Here is a 24294-nt window from a genome sequence, read left to right on the forward strand (position 1 = left end):
ACACCACGCCACTTCGGTGAACGCCCATTCTGAAATATCCGTTCGGATCCCACTCATGGCCAGGGAATGGCTTTGTTTTCAATCAAACAGCTGACCCCGCTCCCTCCCCAATCTGGACCGAGCCATAAGCAAGCCGAGCTGTCGCAATCTCTATTTTCAAAAGTGTCATTCCAGTTGAAACTGCTGCCCCACATGGGCAAAAGACAGAAAGAAAGAGGGATGAACAATCCGTTTGAGCTGAAGATATAGGTTGCCGACACAGGCCGAGTCCGAGTGACAGCGGGTTGCAGAGTTTTCCTTCCCTGTTCAGAGCTTGTTGATTCTACGCACGCGCCTTCGGTTGTTGTTGTTGTTGTTTGTTTGTTGTTGTTGTTTTTTTGTTTTTTTTGTTTTGTTGTTTTTTTTTGTTTCGTTTTGTTTTTTTACAATAAAACATTCTGTTCTATTCTATACTATTCATATATATATACACACACAACACGCACGCGCTCACGCGTACGCACATGCACACGCATACACACTCCCGTCTAATATCACTTAAAGTGGAAGACGTTAAACTGAAGACTACTACTACTACTACACTTCCATGCCTCTTCCTTGCCTCCAGTTTCTCCAGTTTTTAAAGTTGTGCATGCGTGTGAATGACTGGTGCGAAAGCGCTTTGATTTGTCTCTCTGCACAAGATTCAGCGCTATATAAATATCATTATTATTCTTGTTATTACACACACACACACACACACACACACACACACACACACACAGAGCATGTTCTCTCGGGCCACATTTCCCACATCCAGCTCATTATATCACCACCCACCTTTCCCCCGTAACCCCATTATCCCCGTCCCTCTCTCTCTCACACACACACCTGTTTTTTCTAATATCACTCTCAGTGAACAGACGTAAAATCGATTAACAACAACAACAGCACACACACACACACACACACACACACACACACACACACACACACACACACACACTGGATGTGAGAAGGTAGGTGAATGATTGGGCGGGGAGGGGAGAAAGGGGAGTTGGAGGAGGGGGGAAGGTTTATGTTTCAGTCTCCTCTTTCAGCTATTACACCGGGCCATAAAGGTGTGGCTCTGTGATGTCCAGCGTTGTGTAACCCTATCCCCTTCTCACTGTCTGTCCCTGTCTCTCTTTATCTCTGTTTCTCTGTTTCTCTCTCTCTCTCTCTCTCTCTCTCTCGAGCGGTTAGCTGGCTCAACGGGTTGAGTGCTGAGTTCACAGTCAAGGTGGTGTGAGTTCAAATCCCAGACACTCAACGTAAGAACTGACATTATCACTGGCCACGTGAACGAGTGGTGGTGGCGGTGTCCAGTGCTGTGTCAGATTGGTCCATTCCCTTTCCCCTGTTTTCTGGGATGGTTTCGGCATTTCATCAGAATATAACAGTGTGTGCGTGTTGGGGGGCGTGGGGGTGTGGGGGGTTAGGGGGGTGTGGGTGTGGATGTGTCGGTGTGTGTGTGTGTGTGTATGTGTGTGTGCGTGTGCATTCGCGCGCGCGCATGATTAATCGGTGTGCGTATGCACGCGCGCGCGTGTTTTTGTTCATTTTCGCGAGTGCTTTCGTGTCTATAGTCCTCATGCGAATGCCCGGATTATCAAAAAGGATACACTCTGTGGCTATTGTTCTTTAAAAAAAACACACAAAAAAACCCAACAACAAGATATAAATAGATACGCATATATGCTGATGTGTTTGAGAATGTTGAGGGACACAGTTACATTGAAGATATTTTCGTTTCGAAGGAACAAAGTTTTCCAGCGCAATAGCGCGCACTAAGAACCAATTTCCTTTGTGTCGTCCTTAATCTTTTTTTTTTTTTTTTTTCGTTGCCATTGCTTTTAACTGCATTGCTTGGCACCCAATCCCGACACGTGCAAGTCAGTGCTGTTGAAACATGTGTTCGGACAATAGTTAGAGCTTCCTCGTTTGTTTTTTGTGGGTTTTTTTTTTCTTCTTTGGGGTTTTTCCTCGTGCACCTCGTGCTGGATATGACTTTGTTCGGACTTCACGTGCAGATGTGTGTGAGTGACTCGTCAACTTCACACTGTCATGGTCCAGTGATGGTGATCCTGTCACAGAAAAGGTCGCTGCGTATGACCTCAACTCTGTTGTCACGATCTGACACCAGTTCAAACCTCACAAAGGAGAGGAATTCTTTTTAAAGAATCCTTCTCTCCTCCACCCTTTCCACAATTCCTGCATTTCATCCACTAACATATGTTTCCTTTGTGATTATTAAACAGTTATCTGCAAAATGGACAGGTACCGAGGAAAGTGTCATGGTAACATTATGAAGTAACAATATGGGCATTAACATTTTTTCCTACGATAATATCAGGGGAATCTTATGTCAAGTCATGTCTCGAGATAGTAAGAACACACAAGTCTTATTGCGGATGTCTTCAGATATCAACAGCGTTACTAAATGTGATTTCAAACAAAACAGAATAGTGAATATGTGGAAAGGAATTTCTATCCTCGTGACAAACAGTAAAAACAACAACAACAACAAAAATAAATAAATAAATAAACACTGGGCAACATCCACATTTCTTGTGTTCTTTCCATTTCTCTTCTCGATTGACGTAAAGAAGGCCAGTCAAAGAGTGGAGGGGAAGAAATGTAGAGTGTATATTACAATGTTATTAATCAATTTACATATTTTTCCGTCTTCTAAACGGAATAATACAGGGGAAGAAATGTGGACGTTGCCAAAAGCTGGATAAAAAAAAAATCCCGGCTGGACGTACCGATTTTCTGAGGACATCTCGGACCTGGAAGAATCACAGTCTGGCAGCGAAGCAGCCCAGGTGTCAAGCCGATTGCGGATTATTAACCCCCTGGGTGGTGAACCTTGGTGAACTGACATCAGTGTGGCATGCACCCTTGGTGCAGTTTACTGCTTCATGTGTAGTTGTGAGTGGTGTGTCTGGTTTCACTGAGCCAAGTGATGTCCAAAGAGGAAGATGGCCTCGTGAAGAGTGGTGACTGACATCCCCACCTCCCAGTCCAGTCCTATCTCAACAAAGTGACGGCAAGAATTCTCGTCAGCAGTCAAGGGTTTAAAGAGACGGCAGCGATGGAAAGGGTGAGTACAATGTCCAACTGTCAGACACATGGTCACTAACACTGAATGAGCTATGCTCCACTGAAGGCTAGTCAGTACGCTATCCCTCTTTATTAGTGTTCTGTCTGTCTTTCTTTCTTCGTCTATCTGTATGTCTGTATCTCTCATCGTCTGTTTGTCTGAGTCTCTATGTATAGGGCACATGTCTGTCTGTCTGTGTCTCTCTACGCATAGGGCATGTGTGTGTCTCTATTCGTCTGTCTGACTGTCTGTCTGTGTCTATGCATAGGGCATGTGTGTGTTTCTCTTCGTCTGTCTGCCTGTCTGTGTCTCTCTATGCATAGGGCATGTGTGTGTTTCTCTCCGTCTGTCTGTCTGTCTCTGTCTCTCTATGCATAGGGCATGTGTGTGTCTCTCTCCGTCTGTCTGTCTGTCTGTCTGTGTCTCTCTATGCATAGGGCATGTGTGTGTCTCTCTCCGTCTGTCTGTCTGCCTGTCTGTGTCTCTCTATGCATAGGGCATGTGTGTGTCTCTCTCCGTCTGTCTGTCTGTCTGTGTCTCTGTGCAATGGGCATGTCTGTGTCTCTCTCCGTCTGTCTGTCTGTCTGTGTCTCTGTGCAATGGGCATGTGTGTGTCTCTCTCCGTCTGTCTGTCTGTCTGTGTCTCTCTATGCATAGGGCATGTGTGTGTCTCACTCCGTCTGTCTGTCTGTCTGTCTGTGTCTCTCTATGCATAGGGCATGTGTGTGTCTCACTCCGTCTGTCTGTCTGTCTGTCTGTGTCTCTCTATGCATAGGGCATGTGTGTGTCTCTCTCCGTCTGTCTGTCTGTCTGTCTGTGTCTCTATGCAATGGGCATGTGTGTGTCTCTCTCCGTCTGTCTGTCTGTCTGTCTGTGTCTCTCTATGCATAGGGCATGTGTGTGTCTCTCTCCGTCTGTCTGTCTGTGTCTCTATGCAATGGGCATGTGTGTGTCTCTCTCCGTCTGTCTGTCTGTGTCTCTATGCATAGTGCATGTGTGTGTCTCTCTCCGTCTGTCTGTCTGTCTGTGTCTCTATGCATAGGGCATGTGTGTGTCTCACTCCGTCTGTCTGTCTGTCTGTCTGTGTCTCTATGCATAGGGCATGTGTGTGTCTCTCTCCGTCTGTCTGTCTGTCTGTCTGTCTGTGTCTCTCTATGCATAGGGCATGTGGGTGTCTCTCTCCGTCTGTCTGTCTGTGTCTCTATGCAATGGACATGTGTGTGTCTCTCTCCGTCTGTTTGTCTGTCTGTCTGTCTGTCTGTCTGTGTCTCTCTATGCATAGGGCATGTGTATGTCTCTCTCCGTCTGTCTGTCTGTGCTTCTCCATGCATAGGGCAGGTGTGTGTCTTTCTTCGTCTGTCCGTCTGTCTGTCTGTCTGTCTGTGTCTCTCTATGCACAGGGCATGTGTGTGTCTCTCTCCGTCTGTCTGTCTGTCTGTGTCTCTCTATGCACAGGACATGTGTGTGTCTCTCTCTTCGTCTGTCTCTCTCTCTCTCTCTCTCTCTGTCTGTCTGTCAGTCTGTCTGTCTGTGTCTCTATGCATAGGGCATGTGTGTGTCTCTCTTCGTCTGTCTGTCTGTCTGTGTCTCTCTATGCACAGGACATGTGTGTGTCTCTCTCTTCGTCTGTCTCTCTCTCTCTCTGTCTGTCTGTCAGTCTGTCTGTCTGTGTCTCTCTATGCATAGGGCATGTGTGTGTCTCTCTTCGTCTGTCTGTCTGTCTGCTTGGACTCGGCTGACCCAGGAGAGAGGTCCAGTGACGGTGAGGAAAGACCCACTGACCACAGGGAAAGTCCTGTTGATAGTGGGGAAGACTACAACTTGGGATTCTCTCTTGAGGGCACATAAGACCGTATGGCTGTGTCTGGAGTGGCACTGTCTTCATCTGTCTGCGGACAGGGGCGGTTTGGTCTTTGGGATGTGCTCAGCAGCTGGAGGGTGGTGTCTTTTGCCGGTGGGCTCCGCAGTCATGAAATACTGGCTGGTACACCCATCGGGATACTTCTTTTAAGGCCGTCGCGAGTTGCATCCTGTGGCCTCTTTTGCCTCTGTTCGGGAGCAGTTATGTCCTTTGAATTCTTAATGGAGTGTCCTGTGCGTGCCTGCACCCATCGTGAACACAGCGCATGCCTCTAAGGGTGGTGCAGGATTGTTCCAAGGGCGGGTGGAGACAGTGCTTCTCTGGTCCTCCCCAGCACCTACGGGTGTTTCTCTTTCTTCTTCTAGGGCATGTGTATGTCTCTCTTCGTCTGTCTGTCTGTCTGTGTCTCTCTATGCATACGGCATGTGTGGGTCTCTCTTCGTCTGTCTGTCTCTCTGTGTCTGTCTATGCACAGAGCATGTGTGTATCTCTCTTCGTCTGTCTGTCTGTATGTCTGTCTGTGTATCTATATGCACAGGGCATGTGTGTGTGTCTCTCTTCGTCTGATTGTCTGTCTGTGTCTCTCTATGTATAGGGCATGTGTGTGTGTGTCTCTTTGTCTGTCTGTCTGTCTATCTGTCTGTCTGTCTCTATGTATAGGGCATGTGTGTGTCTCTCTCTTCGTCTGTCTGTCTGTCTGTCTGTCTCTATGTATAGGGCATATGTGTGTGTCTCTCTTCGTCTGTCTGTCTGTCTGTGTCTCTCTATGCATAGGGCATGTGTGTGTGTCTCTTCGTCTGTCTGTCTGTGTCTCTCTATGCATAGGGCATGTGTGTGTCTCTCTCCGTCTGTCTGTCCGTGTCTCTCTATGCATAGGGCATGTGTGTGTGTCTCTTCGTCTGTCTGTCTGTCTGTCTGTGTCTCTCTATGCATAGGGCATGTGTGTGTCTCTCTCCGTCTGTCTGTCCGTGTCTCTCTATGCATAGGGCATGTGTGTGTCTCTCTTCGTCTGTCTGTCTGTCTGTGTCTCTCTATGCATAGGGCATGTGTGTGTCTCTCTTCGTCTGTCTGTCTGTATGTCTGTCTGTGTCTCTCTATGCATAGGGCATGTGTGTGTCTCTCTTCGTCTGTCTGTCTCTTTATACCTGTGTCTGTCTCCGTTCATCCGTTTGTTTGTGTCACCCACGCGCTTTCGAGTTGCTCCAACAGTTCCACACATTGCAAGTGTAGGACGCAAAATATTCTTTCGTTTTCATGTATTCATTCACCTTTTAAATTCATTCATTCATTCGTTCGTTTGTTCGTTCGTTCGTTCATACCTTCATTCATTCGGTCGTTCTTTCTTTCGTTCGTTCATTCATTCATTCGTTTATTCATTCATTAACATATGCACATCGCTATGGGTTGGTAATCGCATCAGAACGGCCCAGACCCTTCTTTAGAAGTCACAGCATAAAACCCAATCTGTTCACCAGTTATCCCCCCTACACCCCCTCCCAAAACGTTCCGCCAGGATCTGGGCAGTCACACAGACAGATACTAACCCAGTTAGTCAGTCGTTCCAGGTCAACAGTCCTGGAGGGCAGGACGGGAGAGTGGGGGGTGGGAATGGTTTTTTGGCCTGTGCATGACGATCAGACGTGTGGGAAGGAACCCGGGGGTGGGGCGGGTGGGAGGGGGTGGGAAGGAAGTGGAGATGAGTGCCTCACAGATGAAAGTCCGTCTCCGTGTGGACGCTTTAAGTTCCCATCAAGTCTCTTGAGTTTGTTGACCTGACTTGGGGGGCTGGGTGGTGGGAGGTTGGAGGAGGGAGGGGGGTAGGGGTGTGGGGGTGGCTGTTCTGCAAACATCCGTGGTGCCGCCAAGAAGGGACACGGCAAATTGAATATAACAATGTCGGTGGATTGGGGAGTGGAAGGAGGTTGGCTAGGTTGTTTATATATTTTTTTTATATACCTCTGTCTGTCTGTCTGTCTGTCTCCCTCTCCTCTGTCTGTCTCCAACTGTCTATTTCTCACTGTATATTTTGTAAGACGATATTTCTAAATAAATGGAGGTGATTGGATTTCCATTCTAACTTCAGCGTCCAAGGAGTAAACATGGACTGAGGCCGGTATTTCTGAGGTAAACTCACTGAAACTGTTTGTAAAATTAGAACCGTCAGAAGGACGCAATAGCCGAGTGGTTAAAGCGATGGATTTACAATCTAAGGGTCCCGGGTTCGAATCACGGTAACGGCGCCTGGTGCGTAAAGGGTGGAGACTTTTCCGATCTCCCAGGTCAACATATGTGCAGACCTGCTAGTGCCTGAACCCCCTGCGTGTGTATACGCAAGCAGATCAAATACGCACGTTAAAGATCCTGTAATCCATGTCGACGTTCGGTGGGTAATGGAAACAAGAATATACCCCGCATGCACCCCCCCGAAAACGCAGTATGGCTGCCTACATGGCGGGGTAAAAACGGTCGTACACGTAAAAGCCCACTCGTGTACATACGAGTGAACATGGGAGTTGCAGCCCACGAACGAAGAAGAAGAAGAGTCAACAAACTGTAGACAACTAGAACAATAATTTTGAAACGGGAGAGAACAAGATAGTACAATGAAAAGGGAAGGAAAAAGTGAAAGAGAAAAGGGGAACAGTTTGGGTGTGGTTTTTTTTTTTGGGGGGGGGGGGGGGGGGGGGGGGGGGGGAGGTGGCAGTGGAAAAGGCATATGAAGCAATGTATGAAATAAAAGAGCAAAAGACAAACAAAAAACACACAACTTCTAAAGCACCATGGACTGCATGTGGGTGATGCAACATTAGATATTAAAAAAGAAGAAACGAAACAAAAAGCCAAACGAATGTTGTCCGCGCAAGCCCGAAATTTTCCATTGTTTCATACTGTAGTTTACACCCTTCATCTCAGCTTCCCCAATCTGTCACACACAATTTCGCATAATTCTTGGGAGAAATCCCACGCATTTAACACACACAAGAAAACCAAAACAACTGAAGCCAGAAAATAAACCGACCACATAACAAGAATGGAAAAGTGTTTGGGTGGACGTTTGAAACGTTGTAAAGATAACGACCTGTGATTTTTGTTTTTCATCTTTCAGGTTCAAGATGTTTTTAATCCCCCTAACAAAATTGATTGCAGCAAGGACATTGATTTGGTTGTTTTCTCCTGAACGTTTTGGCTGTCTCAGTTTATCTCGTTTGCTGTCATAAATACCAAATCCAAAGCCTCGAGAACCTTTTTTGGATAATTCTGTCTGAAATGGCTCCACAGCACACCAAAGCTAATACAAACATACGTCAAGCATAACATGTTTTCTTGTGCTTTTTTTCCGAAAGAAGATATTCGAAAAAACAAACAAACCATATATCAGTCGAAACTTGGTCTTGCATACTTCTGTCATACTGTCAGTTGACGTCAGCCTTGTGGCTGCTTTAATGTTTCCAGAACAATCGGAACCAGTCTTCTGAGTTTTAGTTTCCGTTTACAAGGAGCGTAAAAGTCAAATGTGCAGAGGTATTCGTATATAATACATACCCTTCATCTGCTTTCAGAAGAAGGGACAGTATAGTAGGAGTGGGGAAGGGGAAGGGTGGAGGGGGAACTAATAACCTACGCGCAGAATTTTTTTCTTTCCATTCCACGTTTATGCTTTACATAAACCGAGGGTAGGCTTGATCAGTGCGTTGGGTTTATACGAAGATCATGCATCTGCTTTTTGTACGGCAGATGTGGTGTAGCGTGTATGGATAAGTCCGCACGTCGCGACACTGTGTCCTTGTCGTTTTAGACAGAATTGTAAAAAGAATTCTTCAATCTGACGTTACGACAGAACAGGGTGGTGATCAACGTCTCGAAGCTTTTTCTTCTTCTTCTTGTTTTGACAATAGATCACGTGGTTCCCAAAGGTGGACGAAACTGGAGACAGAACCTGTCACTCACGTTGTGTGTCAGGAGTTAGGCTTTCCCACCAATCGTCAGCCAGGACCTCACCCCACACAGACAGCCAGGCGGGCCTCCCCACACAAAGCAGGACCTCACCCCACACAGACAGCCAGGCGGGCCTCCCCACACAAAGCAGGACCTCACCCCACACAGACAGCCAGGCGGGCCTCCCCACACAAAGCAGGACCTCACCCCACACAGACAGCCAGGCGGGCCTCCCCACACAAAGCAGGACCTCACCCCACACAGACAGCCAGGCGGGCCTCCCCACACAAAGCAGGACGCCACCCCACACAGACAGCCAGGCCTCACCCCCTCCATCAACACGACCTTCATGGAACCAAGACCTCAGCCCTGTACAACTTGACTGTAAGGGTGTCAGCCAATGGGCTCCTGTGCTGTCACAAGTACTGTGTGGTCTTCAGTTCAGAGCCATGCTGTCATCATGAAGACAAGACACCTTGCCGTATCTATCCCCCAAAATCAAGCTCAACATTTTCTTTGTGTAAAATGATAACGGCAACGACAAAAGCAGCAGCAGTAACAACAACAATAACAACAGCAACAAGAATGGTAATCAGTTCCAAGAGGACCAAACGTGAATGGCGTAAAGAGTGAGGTTGGGGAGGAAACAGACGAGGATGGAACATTTCAAACTGTTAGAACTGTATTTGAACACGCGCCATTTTCCAGCCATCACTTTTTGCCTACTTTCTCCATCTCCCAAGTGCATCCCCACTGTCATTTCAGATCCGGAATAATTTCTGACAAGCGTCAAATTCGTTCACGGGACCTGAGGTCAATAGCCCTTGGCCACACGCCTGGGGCATGAAAGACGGGGGTTGGGGGGAGATCGGGGGGTGGGGGGGGGGAGGAGGGAATGGGGGGAAGAGAGGTGGTCCCCGATAGTTCAAAGGATATGGAGATAACATTATTTCTTTCTTTTTTTGAGAGTTTCAGGATGCAAAGAAAAGTAATACCCTTTTTCTGGCAGATTTGAGGAAATGGGCATGGGAAGATAACGATCTCTTTCTTTGCGTTTCCGAGATAAAGAGATTTCAGTAGACTTTCCTTGGATATTTCACAGATCACGAGGTATCAGTCTCTCGCTCTCGCTTTTGCTCTCTCTCTCTCTCTCTCTCTCTCTTTCTTGGCAGAGTACGTAGAACTTCAAAGTCCTCTAAATATGAAAATGATTCGTCTATTTTCCACGCAACAAGTACATAAAGTATTTTTGTTCGTGAGTGAAAAGGGTTTACAAGAGCACAAAAGAGATTGCACCAAAAATCATAAGTCGAAGAAAGGATGTGGCCGTGGCTCTTAATCACGCGATGAACGGTCAGTTTTTTTCAGCAATGACCAGTCATCTGATTCCTGCAGTCGCACGTGCATAATACCAGAAACAAACGACTCACGATAACGCAAGTGCTGATATACCACCCCAGCCCCCCATGCATTGATGCGTGCGCACACAGACACAGGGAGAGAGAGGGGTGGATGGGAAAATAATTTCATATGTTACAAGAAACAGAGACAGACAGAAAGGGATGAATACAACAGAGAATCGTTCGAACATTTCAGACTCACATCCTTGCACTGAGAAGGAGAGAGGAAGAGAGGCACAATATTAATGCAGAGAACTGAAAACGAAATCTTTGAGCTCATGCATTCTGGCACTCCCATATCTAATGACCCAACACTTCATCACTAATGGCTAATTCAGAGGGAGAGAGAGAGGGGGGAGGGGGGAGAACGCTTTGGTCAACACTGCTTCCACTTGGGACAAAATCGCAGTTGAAATTTAATGGTTGAGATCGTGTCCTTTCAGTCACGCAGCGATGCTCAACAATCATCAGAAAGCATTTTGAAACACACACACACAGACGCACAGACACAGACATACTCAGACACACACAGACACACACACACACACACACACACACACACACACACACACACACACACACACACACACACACACACAGCGGGAGATGGGGGAAGGAAAGAGAAACAGAGGCTGAGCATCAGGTCAGAATAGCCCTGCCCCATTCTTTATGTGACAAAGTGAGGGAACTGAAATATGCCTCCCCTCAGTGTTTTGGACTGAAATGCGCGCGCATCGAATGTGTGTGTGAGAGAGAGAGAGAGAGAGAGAGAGAGAGAGAGAGTGTGTGTGTGTGTGTGTGTGTGTGTGTGTGCGTGCGTGCGTGTGTGTGTGTGTGTGTGTGTGTGCGCGCGCGCGCTCGTAAGAGAGAGAGAGAGAGAGAGAGAGATTCAGTTTCAGTTTCTGAAGATGTCTCTGCCTTCGGACAAATTCATAACATTGCACCACTTCTGCCAGGCAGATGCCTGACCAGCAGCACAACCCAACGCGTTTTCTGTCTGTCTGTCTGTCTCTCTCCTCTTTTTTGTGGCCTCGGTCATATGCAGGTCATGTAGCACCAGATCTCTCTCCCTCTCATGTTTGATTGCAAAGAATACGAAGAACTGCGAAAAAAAGTACTCTTTTCAATACAGCACAAGCGCAGAGAAAAGATTTGTTCGGCGTCCTAATGACAGAAATTGAAGATATGACACTCTTACTTACAAAATATATATCTGAGGCAGTAAATATACGCAAATAGTGAACAATCTTCTTTTTCTTCTGCGTTCGTGGGCTGTAACTCCCACGTTCACTCGTATATACGCGAGTGGGCTTTACGTGTATGTTAACCCGCCATGTCGGCAGCCATACTCCGCTTTCGGGGGTGTGCATGCTGGGTATGTTCTTGTTTCCATAACCCACCGAACGCTGACATGGATTACAGGATCTTTAACGTGCGTATTTGATCTTCTTCTTGCGTATACACACAAAGGGGGTTCAGGCACTAGCAGGTCTGCACACATGTTGACCTGGGAGATCGGAAAAGTCTCCACCCTTTACCCACGAGGCACCGTCACCATGATTCGGACCCAGGACCCTCAGATTGAAAGTCCAGTGCTTTAACCATTCAGCTCTTGCGCCCGTGAACTATGAATCCAAACACTCATTGATCAATTAAAATTATTGTGGGTTCTATGAGAAAGAAGAGCATAGATAACAAGAGAGGCAAGGCCTTCAAGACTCACTTGTGATAAATTAAGTCCCCTAGAAATAATTACAGAGTAATTTCCCTTTTTTACTATCTGCACCAAAACGTTTGCAAAATAAATAAAAATTCCATGCTTAGCAAAAGAAGTTCCTGTTTGAACAAAAAATTATAATAATGACTTCTCTTGTTGTGTCAGAATAAGAGGTCAAAGTGCCAAGTTTAGAGAATACAAAAAATATAAATATAACAGTAAATGCAGTTTGCATATAATTAGGCTTCTTTATTATTTTTTTGTGCCCATCCCAGAGGTGCAATATTGTTTTAAACAAGATGACTGGAAAGAACTGAATTTTTCCTATTTTTATGCCAAATTTGGTATTTGCAGAGAAAATGTCAATGTTAAAGTTTACCACGGATACACAGACACACGGACACACACACACTCACACACACACACACACACACACACACACACACACACACACACAGACAACCGAACACCGGGTTAAAACATAGACTCACTTTGTTTACACAAGTGAGTCAGAAAGGAAGGGTGATATTTGGATGGACAATTTCGACAATGTAATTGTATGTGTTCCGATGTTACATGCTAAAATAATTATCATATGATTTTATGTATTTTGTTTTCTCTGTAGTGTCCAAACCTCAGAGACGAACGACTGAAAAAAGGCACAGTATTCCCCCGTCACAGGGACTTTTTAAGCAAATGACATAAAGTGCCGTAAGTGTCGCTTATCTTAAAAGTTTATCTTACTCCAAATCTGTTTTTCTTTACTGTTCCATTCTTATCTGTTTTGCATCATTTTTTTTAATTAGATCCGTTTCCCCTATGACACCAGAACTCGACAGCTAATGACATTAAACATTTCAGTATCAGTGTTCAGTGTTCTCTGTGTGTGTGTGTGTGTGTGTGTGTGTGTGTGTGTGTGTGTGTTCGTGTGTGTACCCATCAAAGTGGATTTCTTCTACGAATTTTGCCAGAGGACAGTCTTTTTGTTGCCCTGGGTTCATTTTCAGGACCTCAGTTTATCGTTTCATCCGAATAACTAGACGCACAATTTTGATTTTCCAATCAAATTTTGGAAAATCAATCACACACACACACACACACACACACACACACACACACACACACACACACAACACACACACACACACACACACACACAAATATATATATATATATATATATATATATATATATATATATATATATATATATACAAACTAAAGAACGAACAGATCAGAGCGAAACAGACAGACAGATCAGAGCGAAACAGATCAGTTTCAGTTTCAGTAGCTCAAGGAGGCGTCACTGCGTTCGGACAAATCCATATACGCTACACCACATCTGCCAAGCAGATGCCTGACCAGCAGCGAAAACATCGTGACCCCGACGTGATTCGAACACGCAACCTTCTGATCTGGAGTCAGACGCGCTACCGTTGCGCCACGGAGTCCCCGTAAAACAATGCCCCGAGCGCGAAACAGAACGCAAGTGAAGCTCTAACATCACCCCTCCCCAACCCCCTTCCCTCCCTTTCCCTCCTTCCGACCATAAATCAACACTCAAAACCTTAATGAAGCCCTAGGTCAACTGTCAAGGGACACAGCTTGATGCAAAAGGCTTGAAAAAGTCACCCCCTCTCCAACTCCCCCCCAAAGGCCAACTGCCCACTGCACCAAACACACCTTCTGTGCGGCCACAGGCATTGCAGTTCGAGGGCACACTGTAAATACACGTAATCTGATTTAAGGCGAGAAACTCCACAGATGAGGTCTCCACCCCACCTCATCCCTGCCCCCCCCCCCCCCTCCCCCCCAAAAAAAAGAAAGGCCCCCTCACCCCCAATCAAACGACACAAATGCAAACACTTCGCACTCCTTGGCGGAGATAACATCCTCCGCCTTCGACCCCGCCCCCACCCCTCTACCCCCGCCAGTCCCCCAACACCCTCCCTCCCCCCACCGTCAGTGCAGGCAGAGAAGTGTGGTACAGTGGTGGTTCGGGGCGTGTGAACACCATATCATATCCCATCCTCAATGAAAGGCTGGTCGGCTGTGTGCGTTGTCTGACCGTTTCCGGGTCATCAGCACTAATTGTGTGCGCTATCAAGTGTCTGTCACGTGTCTCTTTGATTGGGGCGGCTTTATGATAAAAATGATAGTTACAACAAGAACACTACTACTGCTACTACTACTAGTGCTACTGCTAGTACTACTACCATGACGTTTACATAACACTTTCAAACCTCCCAAAGCACTTTATATTAACAAGTCAGACACAAAGGACACACACACACACACACACACACACACACACACACACACACAACCGTCAAATATCACTAAACAGTGAAAAGACGTTAAACTATACTAAACACACAGAGAATAATTATGCAAACACGCATGAACACGCAGAATTTCCCAGATACCGGGATACTATTCAATGCTGTAAACTAAAACAAAGAAAAACAAAAAAAACAACATCCCAGCATTACCAACAGGACACAGACTGGGGGATGGAAATCGGCGAGAAAGGGGTGGGAGCAGGGCTTTAGGTGCCATGTGTGCTGCTGCCCTAAACAGTCCGACGACTTTTTTTTTCCCAAAACGTATAATCCTGCCATGTCACTTTTCATGTCACTAGATTTTTTATTCAGTGTGAATGGAGGGCTTTGCCGAGTCAGAGGAAGACAGTGGCAGCGTCAACCACCCCCTTTTCCTTCTTGCGTGCTCGTTTTATTTATTGGATGAAGCAACAGAAGTTAGGAACAACTTCTGAATTGTCGGTGCATCAGCCTGTCCCCCCCCCCCACCCCCCCCACCCCCCCAACCCCCTTTCTTTTATACCCCGGAGTCAAATCTGGCAGGCCCCGGGGACTATGTAGACTGTCCTGAAATGACCTCTGGGGAAACTTCAGAACTGACACCCACCCAACCCCTAGTTGGCCCCCCTCATCCCCCCCCCCCCTTTCAGAACGGTCATGGGCGTTATTCCAGACCAACGTGAAATGAGTATCGGGGGTAAATTTGATCCAGTTACAATCAAGACAGGCTGTCAAAGTAGAACTTCCCCATGTTTGCTTCCGTCATAGTGGAGAAGAGGGGGGTGGGGGCATTAAAGGTGATTCCAGAATTACCACTCCCCGCCTCCCCCCATAAAGTGGGTGATTCCCAGCTGGGGTGGTGTGGAGAGGGGTGTGTGTGTGTTTGCGGGGGGAGTGGGGAGGGGGGCGTCGACCTTGACCAACCACAAAAACATCCGGGGTGGTAAAAAGCTAGGCAGAGGATCTTTTGAGGCTGTTAAACCAGTTTTTCCTCTTTCTTTGTTTTATTTCTTTTTACCAAAGTAAATTGCGTGTTGAAGCCGGAAGTTGGATTGATTGTGTCAGCCAAGCCCAAACGGTGAGTCAATGGCTAATCGTAGGGTTGGAGCGGGGGATAGGGAAGGGGGGGTGGGGGCTGCAGTGGGGGCGGGCGGGGGAAGGGGGTGAGGGGACTGAAGGAACGTCTCCTTCCGTTTGGGGGAGGGGGGATGGGGGATGAGGAGGACGTGGAAGAGGTAGAGCCAGAAATCATTTGCTTCCAGTGGGAGGACTCGTGGTAAAAGGGCCACATACTAATCTGTCTCTGTGTCTCTGTTTCTGTTTCCCCCATCTCCTTCTCTCTCCGTCTGTCTGTCTGTCTCTCTTTCGTGCATGCGCTGAATGTGTGTGTGTGTGTGTGTGCGTGCGTGCGCATGCGTGTGTGCGTGTCGGAGGGGCTAGGTGTGGGCGTGACGTTCAGTTTTATTTGTCATATTCGTTGATTTATTTGTGTGTTTGTTGACAAAACATGATTCCCAATGTGCTTTCGGCTCTTTGTCTATCTGTCTCTCTTTCTTTCTGTCCTTTTCTGTCTGTTTGTGTCTCTTTTTTTGTCTATCTCCCCCCACCCCTCTTTCTCTGTCTAATAAGGCCAATAAACAACAACAACAACAACAACAACAACCACAAGACACCCCCAAACACATTGAACGTATCACGTAAATAGATTTGCGTGGGAGGGTTTTGCGGAGTTTTTCTTTCTTCCTTCCTTTCTTTTTTTCTTCCTTCCTTTCTTTTTTTCTTTCTTCCTTTCTTTTTTTCTTTCAAACATAAAGCACAGCATGCATGGAAGCTTGTTTGCAGTATATAAATGCCGAGGTCAAACAAACAGTAAAAAACAACAACAACAACAAAAACAACGATCGATTCTCCAGCAAAAGCTGCGGTCGTTAGAGCTCCATCAGTCTTTGAAATCATGATTACACATTGTCCGCCACTCACAGAGAAGTCAAACAAGAAAGAGACAGACAGTAAGAAAGAGACAGACAGTGAGAAAGAGACAGACAAAGACAAAGCGAGGGCCAGACGGACAGAGCTGGAATGTTTCATAAAGGAGAAGGGATCAGATACAAGCTTCTTTTCACCATGCACAAAAAGGAAAACAAAAACAAAAAACAGAAAACAAAACAAACAAACAAACAAAACATGGAGATGGAGAACAGAACGAAAAGAAGAAGAAAATGATTAATCTCCTCTTCAATTAGCTGCCTACGTAACTTCCATACTAAACGAAAGAAGTTCCTATTTCAACAAAAAAATGATATAAAAGTGACTGCTATTGATCGGTATTTCAGTATATCAAAATCAAAATGTCAAATTTTGTCAATGAAAATTAAAATGTAACAGTAAATTTATTGTGCAAATATTTTGGCTTCTTTATAAAAAAAAAAAAAAAAATGTGCCCTTCCTAGAGGTGCATTGTCACAGAAAAAAAAAGAGTGGGAAGCCCTGAATTTTTCGTTTCTGTGCCAAATTTGGTGTTAAATTAAATGACAAAGTATTTCCAGAGAAAATGACTGTTAAAGTTTACCACGGACACACACACACACACACACACACACACACACACACACACACACACACACACACACAACCGAAGCCGGGTTATTACATAGACTCACTTTGTTTACAGAAGTGAGTAAATGAATAGTAGAGGAGAGGGAAGAAGTAGTAGTAGTAGGATAAGCAGAAGACAGCAAGACGCAAAGCAGACCATGCACCGACACATTTTTCAGTGTCAACGAGTTCAGAAAAAAAACAACAACAACCCAAAACAAACAGGTTAATGAACGAACGGACAACAACAAAAAAATAACAGCGGTCAATATCCAAACAGAGGTCGAAGTCATTAGAGATCCATTATGTGGCGTTGACTTGGTTCACAGAGCAAGCGCGCACACTTGCGAAAGTTAGGGAGAGAGAGGCACATACAGACAGACAGACTGAGGAAGAGAGAGAGAGAGGATGGAGAGAAACAGACAGACAGACACACACACACACACAAACATGCACGCGCACACACACACACACACACACAGAGAACAGCATCCACACTGGAAAAAACAACAACAACATACAACCACCACCAATGACTGCAGGATAGCCACACACACAGAGACACACACACGGAATCAACGTTGCCACTTCCTTTTCTCCTTGTCTGCTCCTCCTCCACCTCTTCTTCTTTCTCTTCCTCCTTTTCTTAATGAGGCGCGTTGATGCTGCTCTTTCATTGTGAATGTTTCCACCTGCCCCAGAAAACTGGATCTCATTTGCACATCTGCTGCCGTAACCGATCTTCGGACTGTTCCCCTATCTCTTTTTTTTTCCTTTCTTTCTTAGTCTACTTTCCTACCAGTCTTACACACTAACGACATGGTGTCTTTCGTTGGTCGATAGTGGGCGACAGTATCTCCTTGAGGGTTCTTATATTGCGAAAAAAAAGTTTTTGTGATATTTTAGAGTACAGCCATTGGTAGCTAGTTTGCCTGATAGTATTTGTTTTACCACATAACGTATCGCCCGTTTCGTTATTTTACAACTGAACTGTAATAACAATAATGATAATACTAATGATAATAATATGATGATAATAAAAAGATAGTCACCACCATCATCATCATCATTATCATAACCACAAAATTAGAAGAAGAAGAAAAATTACATGCAATAGATTTAGCGAAGTGGGACAATAATGAACGCGTTGACTCAGCCATAATTATTCTGATTTTGTGACGACGAAAGCAAGGGAAGTCATTACTTTATTGTCTTTTACTATCTTAATTCTATTTTTCAACCTCTTGGGTGCAGCGGTCGTTACTATTGTTATACAAACAGTATACCACCCCCTTGGGGAATTCTCTGACAGCTGTGAAGGTCAATTGACGTCGAATAAGCCTTTCCCTTTTCCTTTTCTTTTCTCCCTTCCTTCTTCGCACATGCAGGTGCTGGAACTTAAACGGCTGAGCAAAGTCTGTCTGACACAGACAGTGGTGATGGCAGTGGCCGTGTTGGGTGAGTGTGACGTCCATTCCCGCCCGGACCCCCTTTTTTCCCTGTGGGCTGTAAGTTGGGAGGTGACTGAATACGTTCAATATTAACTCTACAGTTCAGACCTACATACAGCAAAGAACAACCGAACGGACACCTGCGACATCAAGAAGAGACGAAGAAGAAGGAGAAGAATGAGGAAAAGGAGGAGAAGGAGGAGGAGGAGAAGAAGAGAAGAGGAAGGAGGTGACGGGGAAGAAGAAAGAAAGGAAGAACTGTCGACCCTTCAGAAAGAAAAGTAATCAATGGTTAACTTGGGTATCTGCAACTGTACGACCTGAGTTTAAGTGAATCTTTTGTGACAGCGATTTCGTCTTTGTCATCTCTAGTTGTTGTTTTTTCACCTTTATATATATATATATATATATATATATATATATACAGAGAGAGAGATTATATAGATAGATATATCTTTTTTTGTTCTTTCTTTTCTTCCCGTTTTACTCCGTTCTTTCTTAGTTGGTTTTTTATTTGTCCTGTCATTTATTGAAATGTGTTGGATTCCCTCACACTGTGGGCTTATCTTATTTTTATTTTTTTTATTTTTTTTCTCAAGGCCTGACTAAGCGTGTTGGGTTACGCTGCTGGTCAGGCATCTGCTTGTCAGATGTGGTGTAGCGTATATGGATTTGACCGAACGCAGTGACGCCTCCTTGAGCTACTGATAATGATACTGTGGGCTTATTTTTAATGAACGTGGAGCTCATCTTGCAAAACGTGAAGCTAAAAACGCTTTAAATGCAATTGAACTTCCGCATCGTTTATCATCATCTGAAATGTGTAATATGTGTTGAAAGAAATATGTTAAATTCCTTTCTGTCTTTAGAAGTTAACACTTCTGCCTTATTAAAAGCTAAAAGAACTGGCAGGGCTGTTAAGAGCATAGCAATTAGGTTGTTACTTAATGCCCCATATTCAAAATATTGTGTAAATATTGAATGTATTTTCAAGGGTCGTTTAATGGTAAAGCACGTTTTAACTCGATGTTTAGAAATGAAACCTTTTTTGCCTCCAGAAATGACTAAACACGTGTTACCAGTTTCAAATGTTAATTTTTTTTTTAAAGTTCTGTATTTCAAAATGTTCTTTATCAAAGTTAGCTAGTTACGTGTTAAATAGTCCAGCTGGTTGTTTATTGGAGGTCCCCACATCATCCTCGTTTTAGATAATAATCTATAGAAGTATTGCATACAATATCTGATTATTGATTAATTTTCTGTCCTAATCCCGCTTCCCACATCCCCCATCTCACACACACTCTTCCAATATTATGTTTTTCTTTCTCCAAATACTGACATCCACCCTCTCCATTTTACATTTTGTATCTATCTTTTCCACATTCTGTTCTCTCTCTCTCTCTCTCTCTCTTTTCCTTCCTCAATCCCCTCCCCCTCGCCCCCCCAAACCCTCCACCCTTCCACCTCAACCGCCCCTTTTCAGTTGAATATTTCTTCCCCTGACGTTGATTTTCACAAATGATGATTTCTAATTAATAATTATAATCACCATTGTGATAGAAAAAATAATAATACAAATAATGATGATATAATTTATTTTCAGTCTAATATCATCATCTTAGATGAATAGACTATAGATGAATAAACGAAACGAATGTATTTTATTCTGACCGACTTTGTACATTTTTTCTCTTCTGGCTCTTCAGAGTTTTGTGTTTTAAATCAACATTGTTCATTTGTCTCTCTGTGTCCGTTCCAGGCATCAGTTATCTTGGGAAGCTGCAGCAGGGGTTGTAATCGCATGCCGATTCGGCAAGCGTCTCCATGCGTTATCTCCAAAGTATTGTAACCAAGACCGACTAGCCTTCCTTTCTCTCTTTCTTTCGTTCTGCCTTTCTTTCTTTCTTTGTCTTCCCCTTCTTCTTTCTTAATTTTCTCCCTCCCTCTTGCAGAATTCACGCACTGGATATCACAGAATTGCTTCCGTCACTTCTCTGCACTGTTGTGCGGCGTATTTGTATAAACGGAAGTGACGTGGTTTCACATTGCTGCGGGACAGTTACCTCATAACGATCTTACAAATGGACTTACGTGTACTTTGTCCACGTATCTGTTTCAGGTAAACGGAGAAGACAAATGTTACGTATGTGATGTGAGATGGGGGAAAAATATTGTGGTGCAACCATTGCATATTCACTACAAAAGAATAGGAGAAGGAGGAGGAGGAGCAAGAAGAAGAAGAAAAACATCATCATCATCATCATCATCATCATCATCATCATCAACAACAATTACAACAACAACAACAACAACAACAACAATAAAGCAGGAGAAAAAAAGAAGAATCAGGAGGAAGAGGAGACGAAGAAAAAGCAGGAGTAATAGGTGTAAAAGAAGTGATGTGTCCAGTTCAGTTTGTATTCACTTCGTTTTCATCACAATTTCCGAGTCAGGACATCCATCACAACATCCCGAAAAGATTTTTATTACTCTCTGACAATCGGCTCTGGTCTGATGGACTGTGTTGTGTGCGCGAAAGAGCTCTTTTTACTCGCTCAGTGAACAAGCGCACACATACACACGCGCGCTCACCAGTTTGCACACACACACACACACACACACACCACACACACACACACACACACACAAATATCACCTGTATAAACAACACACTTCCAGCGAGAAGCACGATCATGTTACCAGCAGCCTTTAAGGTGTTCATTCCCACTGACCTTCCCTGCTGTATCAACGACCAACACGATGATGGCACTGTTACTCTGTGGACGTGAAGTAGTCTGCCTTCCTAGGAGAAGATAACCTGGTGTTGCTGCTCTGTGGATGCGAAGTAGTCTCCCTTGATGCTCCTTCCCTCAAGAGGAGCTCAGTGACCTCACTGGGGGTGGGAGTGAGGGTGGTTCTTTTTTGTGTGTGCCAGTTATAAACGGCTTCTCCTACCTCCAGGGAAAAAAATGTTTTGAATACTCTCTCTCTCTCTCTCTCTGTGTGTGTGTGTGTGTGTGTGTGTGTGTGTGTGTGTGTGTGTGTGTGTGTGTGTGTGTGTGTGTATTGGAAGTGTGCAACATGGCGTTGAAAGGAACCCTCCTCGTCAGGACAGGTCAGCTGGCAGCACTGTGGACGAGAGGCCAGCAGAGCTACACACTGACAGCTCACAACTTGTGCAGAACAGTAGCACCAGCCTCACAGACCACACAGCCCTCGCAGGACACAACAGCATCACAGAACAATCACGCCTTTAATGAGAAAACTTTGGAACACTTGGTCTGTCCTCTGTCAAAAAAAGAACTCAGGTATTGATTGACTGATTAATTGATTGATAGTCCCTTCCAGGACTGGTGAGGCGGGTGGCTAAACACCCTCATGGAATTAAAAACGAGATCCATAAAATGGCGTCGGCTCAGGACAGCCACCGACGGCCATCTAGCTCCACCGTGCTGTATGCATGCCATACGCAGTTGGCCCCTGGGATGTGTCTGCCCATGCATGCGAAGTCTGGATCCGGCAGAATCTGCGGAAGAAACCTATCGGTTCAACGGAGAGGAAGGCTGTTACAGCAACGCACTGTGGAGTGCAGAGAGCAAGATGAGACACCGAAAGGATATCTTGGTCATCCACTGCATCCGTGCTCATCTTCCAGTCGTCTCGACTTAGTCTTGCCACTGGAAATTGGTGGACCCGGACGAGAGAGTGAGGTCGACGTTGCGCAACTCCTTTTCACTTTAAACAAACTTATCGCGCAAGTCATCAGTCATCCTTAATTACCTTTCATCCTTCATCATTTCACCACCCCAAAGTCCTGTGGCGACAGGCGAACGACGAAACGACAGGTGTGGGTACACTGGCAGTCGCAGCCGCAGACCTGCACGCAGGCGGCTCAGGCCATAGGGTCGTTCTTCATCGACAGGAGCAGCGATGGAGCTCGGCAGCCGTCTGAGCGTCTGAGCAGCCCTCTTTAGGAATACACTAGAAAAGGTGCCCTAAAAATTGCCTGCTCCATATCACCCTGGACAGCATACCGCGGCTGGCGGGGACCCTACATCAGCGGTTGAAACAAAGCTAAAGAGAAAGAAAAGAAAAAAACTAGGATCGTTCCTGGTGCTTGGAACATAAGGACTCTCCTGGACAGAGATGACGCGGACAGACCCCAGAGGAGAAGGGCACTAGTTGCATCCGAACTCGCCAGATACAACATCGACATCGCAGCCTTGAGTGAGACTCGGCTTGCAGGCGAAGGCGGGCTCTATGAACGCGGATCTGGTTACACCTTCTTCTGGAGTGGACGAGGAAGCGAAGAGCGACGCGAAGCTGGCGTTGGTTTTGCAGTAAAAACAGCACTTGTCAGCAAGCTAACTGGAATCCCAAAGGGAGTCAACGATAGGCTTATGACCATGGAACTCCCGTTGGCATCTGGCCAGAAGCACCTCACCATTGTCAGTGCCTACGCCCCAACCATGACCAACCCGGATGAAGTGAAGGCGAAGTTCTACGAGGATCTTCACTCTGTCATTGCTGCTATCCCGAAAGCAGACAATCTCATCATTCTTGGGGACTTCAATGCTAGAGTTGCCTGTGACTACATCTCCTGGGATGGAGTGATTGGAAAGCACGGCGTGGGCCACTGCAACCCAAATGGATTGCTTTTGCTTCAGACCTGTGCAGAGCACGAACTGCTGATAACCAACACAGTTTTCTGCCTCCCTAGGCAAGATCGTCTGGAATCCGCCTCTCTGGACAACCAGAATGTGGAGTCTGACTGGAGGACCCTGTGCGAGCTGATCTATAGTACAGCTTCAGAGACCCTGGGACCCATGACCAGAAAGCACAAAGACTGGTTTGATGAAAACTGTGATGAAATCAAGCAGCTTCTGGATGAGAAACGCCGTCTGCATCAAGCCTACCTGAGCAACCCAAAGTCCACATAAAAAAAGGATGCGTACAATGCCATCCGCAGGACTGTTCAGCAAAATTACGTCAGATGCAGGATAAGTGGCTGAGTGACAAAGCTGATGAGATCCAGGGATATGCTGACGGGCATGATATGAAGAGGTTCTATGATGCCTTAAAAGAAGTCTGCGGCCCCACATCCTCAGGATCATCCCTCCTCCTCAGTGCAGATGGGAATACCTTGATCACCGAGAATGAGAAAATTCTCGAACGCTGGGCTGAGCACTTCGACAACGTCTTAAATCGCCCTTCCTCCATAAATGATGAAGCCATAGACCATCTCCCACAAGTCCCCATCAACGAAGCACTGGACGATCCCTTAACACTTCTTGAGACCCAGAAAGCAATCCGTCTGCTATCCAGTGGCAAAGCACCTGGCTCAGACTCCATACCAGCAGAGGTCTACAAGGATGGAGGCACTGTGCTGACTGAGAAGCTCCATCAGCTGTACTCACTCATGTGAAAAGAAGAGACGCTCCCCCAGGATTTCAAAGATGCCTCTATCATTCACTTGTACAAGCGAAAGGGGAACCGGCAAGCCTGTGATAACCATCGGGGCATTTCCTTGCTCTCCATTGCAGGCAAGATACTTGCCAGGATCCTACTAAACCGCCTCACAGCACACCTTGACCAAGGTCATTGCCTGAGAGCCAGTGTGGATTCCGGAAAGAGCGCGGAACCATCGACATGGTGTTTGCTACAATGCAGCTGCAAGAGAAATGTCAGGAGCAAAATGCTGATCTGTTCTCCACCTATGTCGACCTAACCAAGGCCTTCGACACCATTAGAGGGTCTGTGGAAGATCATGGCCAAGTACGGATGCCCTCGGAAATTTATTTCCTTGGTCAGCCAGTTCCATGAAGGCATGCAGGCTCGAGTCCAGGACAATGGCGAAACATCTGCTCCTTTTCCAGTCACAAATGGTGTC

At 45.7% G+C, this 24294-nt stretch overlaps 1 protein-coding gene and 1 non-coding gene across 2 annotated transcripts in view; both read right to left on the reverse strand.

Moving 5' to 3' along the window:
* LOC143299560 (histamine H1 receptor-like) overlaps positions 1–24294 on the reverse strand; it is a 265077-nt gene that overhangs the window by 144390 nt on the left and 96393 nt on the right.
* Positions 13417–13488, reverse strand: Trnaw-cca (transfer RNA tryptophan (anticodon CCA)). The gene has a single exon. It is a non-coding gene; the product is annotated as a tRNA-Trp (tRNA).

The sequence above is a fragment of the Babylonia areolata genome, chromosome 25 (genome assembly GCF_041734735.1).
Source record: "Babylonia areolata isolate BAREFJ2019XMU chromosome 25, ASM4173473v1, whole genome shotgun sequence".
NCBI lineage: Eukaryota > Metazoa > Mollusca > Gastropoda > Neogastropoda > Buccinidae > Babylonia > Babylonia areolata.